General features: G+C 40.3%; 1 long non-coding RNA gene across 1 annotated transcript; it reads right to left on the bottom strand.

The window, feature by feature from the left end:
• Positions 1–655: 655 nt before the first annotated feature.
• On the bottom strand, positions 656–4,769 carry LOC128118186 (uncharacterized). The gene is made up of 3 exons (XR_008221044.1): positions 4,697–4,769; positions 3,004–3,207; positions 656–822 (listed from the first exon to the last, which is right to left on the bottom strand). It is a non-coding gene; the product is annotated as an uncharacterized LOC128118186 (long non-coding RNA).
• Between the last annotated feature and the right edge of the window lie 218 nt (positions 4,770–4,987).

Raw genomic sequence — 4,987 nt, 5'->3', positions numbered from 1 at the left:
TTGTTACACATGGCAGAATCTCCTTTTTCATGAGACTCAATTTTAGACATTTCATTTCTGTACAGGTGCATAGGTACTTCACATTTTCTTTATGCATTTATCTGTCAATTGGCATTTAGGTTGCTTCCTTGTCTTCATGTTGAGAACAGTGCTGGGGTGCACATGGGAATGAAGGCATCTCCCTGACGTCTAAGTTTTAATTCTTTTTGACACACATCCTAGATTTTATTGCTGTTTTCCATGATGGTTGCATGGTTTTGCCACCAACAATGTACAAGTGTTGCAAATTCTCCACATCCTCACAAGCAATTGCCTTGTGACAGCAGCCATTCTTATGGAAATCTTAAAGAAAAAAAATGTCCTCAGTAGTAGCATATTGAGTTCTGTAAGAATATGCTTCATCTGGGTCATATGGCATTTCTATTTTTAGTTTTGAGAAGCCTCTATACTGATATCCACGGGAGATGTTCCAGTTTAAACTGCTACCAACATCCTCACCACCATTTTTTGTCATTTATTTTCTTTATGACCCATGTTTATTGCTGGTCTATTCACAATAGTTAGGAGGGGGAAACAGCCTAGATCTTCTAATGGAAATGGGACACATATGTATAGTGGAATTTTATTCAGATATAAAAGTATGAAATTTTGAGAAAAAATGGATGAAACTGGAACATACAATGAGAGGGGTCATCCAGCCCGGAAAGACAGATACCATATGCTTACTCTCATATGTGTATTTCAGCTCCAAATTTCTAGATTTCTGTGTTTAACTTGAAGTGCTTGTAGAAGCCAGGAAGCTAGAAACGGGGCATACAGGGGCTGTAAGGGAGGAGAAAAAGAACACATATGATGTGAAGGTAGAAGGATAGAGTATTGGGGTTTGCAGAGGTTTAAATAGGATAGGAGATGGGAGAGAATAGGAGGTAGGGGAAACATTAACCCAAGTTAATACTCTATGAAAAAACTTATGGAATGCTACAACTGTGTAAGCTTATATGTCTAAACAAATTTTGAAGAGGGATACCATGCGCAGGTAGATGCTGCTACTCTCAAAAGCCATGGGTTTTTACATGAAAACCCCAGTGTAAGGTGTGAGATAGCCTTCTTATGAGTCGTTGGTCAAAGAGACCCCTGGGGATTCCAAAACAGTAAAAGCTATTGTCATTATATTGATTGTCTACCATAACTAGATGGCAAGTTCCCAGTGCTGAAGGCATCACACACTCTGGTTGCATAGAAAAATCCAGCTGGAACTGAAATGGATGCTTCCCTACTCCTTGCTGTCTTTCACTTGCCTGTAGGTATGATGCTGTCTGTTGGGGAAGAGCAGCCATCAACCATCTTCTCACTCAGCTGTGAACACTCTTTGCTGCAATTTAAATGTGTAGGCAAGACCCGCCCACTACTGCAACGGTACTACAGTTGTCATGGGACTAACCAGCTATTGTGACTGGGTTTCTGGCTTGTTTCACAGGACAAACTCATGCTGTATTCTTGGTACTGTAAACTTGACTGCTGCAAGTCACAGGAAAATGTAATGGAATTCAGCTACTATCACAAAAGCTACTACTTGGTAAAGTCAAGGACTTCTCCAAAGGTCAAGCCGTGGCTTAAGAAGTCTTGGTGATATTTTAGCTTTTATATATATATATAAAGACTATAGCTTTATTTCTTGTGCAATTTAGGGTGAGACCCTCCTTTCTTATATAACCTTACTAATAGACCCCTAACTTCTTACCTAATCACTTCTAGGAATGTAGACTGAGCACATAGATCCCCTTTTGATATACTAACCTATCACTAGCACTCAGTTGACCTCCTCTTCTACCACTCCCATTTTGGGTTGTAAAAGAAAGCCTGAGGATCACTGCCTGAGGAGAATTCTTACTTGCCTTTATGACCCCTTAAGAATTCAAGCCTGGTGACCTTGCTCTGCAAGAGGATTGATATTGTTTGGGTTTATAACTGGATTCCTGAGAGACTTAGGGAGAACTGAGAGAATACAGAGAGCTGAGAGGTAGAAGGAGAGAGAGGAGGACTTTTGAAGAGAGAACTTGAGGACAGACAGAGAAGAGAAAAGAGAACAGAAGAACTAGATGGGTAAGAATCGGAGAGGGACGAACTAGATGGGAAGAACTAGATTGAAGGGTTAAAAGAGAGTACCATAGGAACAAAATGGAAGATGAAGAAGAGCCAGATGGGGAAGAACAAGATGAGAGAGAAGGAGATGGGAGAGGAGCTGATATGGGAAAGAACTAGATGGATGAGAACCTAGATGGGGCAGAACTAAGATGAAGGAATTAAGATAGAATCTAGAGGGGACAGCAGATAAATGTAAAGAGAAATCAAGCAAGAAGGGAACTAAAAATGAGAGCAGAATAGAAACTTTGTAGAGAGATAACTGACACAGAATAATAAAGTGTATGGACTAAGGAGTTTCGTGTATATAGATTCATTTCTTTTCATCAAAGATTAAATTATTAGCTGGTTTTAGATTCTTTCTGAACCCTGGGAGGGGACTATCAAGGAACTGGACTCCCATTGTCCCCAGTTACTGGTGCCTGAACAGGATACTCATAGGACCCAGGTTTCAGCTACACTGCAGATCTCACCAAGGGTGATCCAGACCTGGGTATCTTCATACCTCATGAGTGGTGAGTAAAACTGTATAAATAGAATTGGCTTAGAAGAATAAAGTAAGTGGACTATAGAAAGCTATATATAAAGAATTGGCTTAGAGGAATAAAGGGAATGTACTGAAGATTCATTTGATATCCCTCAAATTAGTATCCTTAGCTGCTTGTAGCATCTGTTCTGGGCCCTGACAGAAATCTCCTCAAGACAGGCACTTGGGGGGAATTCATTACTTGATCAAAAGCCTATGGCTGCAGAGGTCATAGGCTTAGGCAGGTGTCTACATCACTCTTCTATTGCTGTGAAGAAACACCATGACCATGGCAACTTTTATAGAAGAAAGGATCTAATTGTGGGCTTACTTACAGTTTCAGAAGTTTAGTCCATTGTCATCGTGGTGAGAAGCATGGTGGCATGCAGGAAGATAAGGTAGTACCGAAATAGCTAGAAATTCTACATCTGGATCCACATGCAGCAGGAAAGAACGAGACTCCAGGTTTTTTGAAACCTCACACTCCCAGTGACACACTTCCCCCAATGCCTCCTCATCCTTTCAAGTAGTGCTACTCCCTGGTGACAAAAAATCAAATATGTGAGCCTATGGTACCATTCTCATCCAACCACTACAGCAGAAAACCTACTACTGTTGTTTTGCTCTAAGGACTTGGTGTTAAGATGCCTCCTAAGTGTTTGTATGAATACTTCAGTGCTGCCCATATCCTTGGTTAAGGTTGCTTCTGTGTGCAGTGGACAATGGACAACAGTTAATATAAAGAATCATAAGTGGTCAATGTGCTGACATAAGTGATTGCTCAGTGTTCAGCCCTATAAAGGATATCTTGTATCACTCTTTCCTAGGCTCAGGAAACATTGCAGATCTGGAGGCAGAAAGATTTTAAGAGTCATGGGTGAGACGGGTGCTTGAAAAACTCTCTTCTGTATGTGAACCAGCTGTTATAGCCACAAATCACAGCAACAGGAAAGCTGCACAAGTCTGGACCCATCAACATCCCATGACAGTCGGTGAGAGTTTCACGAGAACCCGCCTCTCCTTGAGGAGCTCTAGGCATTAATGTTTGCCTGGAAAGGGGGAGTCAAATTCCTCAGTGGTGTAGCCAACCCCGATGGCAGGTTCTTACCACCTATGAGCACTTCTTACAGGCAAGCCTAGTTAAATGTAGTCACACACACACACACACACACACACACACACACACATACATGCAGTTTGAAATCAGTAGGAGAGGTGTTGTTAGAACAAGAGGAGGTTCCATAGGAAGGGGAAGGGGACAAGAGAGGACAATGTGGGAAGGATGATAAAAGTAGATAATAATCATAAAATTCTGAAAGAATACATTTTTTAAAAGTTGACTTTGTAGAAGATGAGAGTATATTGCTTCTTACCAGAGGGTGAACACATAAGGAAGGCATGGAGTGTGGTAAGAATTCACTAATGATTGCTAATTTATAACAGTCTGATAAGAGAAGTGAGCTCTGTTATTCTGTTGTATGCTAGGATAGTTTATACATAGGAATATTGCACCTTATATTTTTTTAAATAGAAGAAAATTTTTTTAGTATTTAAAGCAAAACACATAAGTTTTTGAGATGATAACTTGATCTAATCTGAGCATTGCATGATATATACATTCTGAATCGTTACACAAAATTTTACAAAACCGTATTTTTATGTCCCAATTAAAAATTATGAGAAACATTTTAAAAAGAATTTCTAGCCAACTCAAAGATGTTTGTATTGACTCAAACACTAATAAATGATCTAAAGAGAAAGCTGATATCTGTTTGTTGAGGCATCTATATTAAAGGTGGTTATGTTAAAATGATCACCTATAGACTGAGCCAAGGTCTGGAAGCTGTTGAGACGATTGCAAGTACTCATCCAAACCTGAGCAGTACTAACTGAACCTCCTTACAGCTTTGGAATGCTGACAAGGACTTGGCTGCCTCAGTGTGGGATTAAAGCAGGAGGGAATTATGATGAATGTCGGCTCACAGAGAGTGACGACAACGTGTAAATCAAAGTGCACCCTCAACTCACCTCGCTAGGTCTGCCAAGCACAGGCTGCCGTTCCTCTCATCCATGCCCTCCTGTGTCTTTGAACCCCACATCGCTGTGAGACTGAACCGTTGGATTATGACGTTATAAATATAACAGACATTGTCTCTGTCTCCTAAACTGCCCTGCTTTTGTTCTGTTGTCTACATGTCAGCTTGAAGAAGTTTTTAAATGTACAATTGTGATTTAATTGTCTTGCTTAAGTGCAGCCACTAGATACCATTATTCCTCGAGACAAAATGGAACTATTAGCAGAAATCAGGAAGCTTTCTT

The sequence above is a fragment of the Peromyscus californicus genome, unplaced genomic scaffold (genome assembly GCF_007827085.1).
Source record: "Peromyscus californicus insignis strain IS unplaced genomic scaffold, ASM782708v3 Scaffold_22__1_contigs__length_63687245, whole genome shotgun sequence".
In the NCBI taxonomy this organism is placed as follows: Eukaryota; Metazoa; Chordata; class Mammalia; order Rodentia; family Cricetidae; genus Peromyscus; species Peromyscus californicus.
Note: the sequence above shows the minus strand (reverse complement) of the source record. Positions and strands in the feature narration are given on the sequence as shown.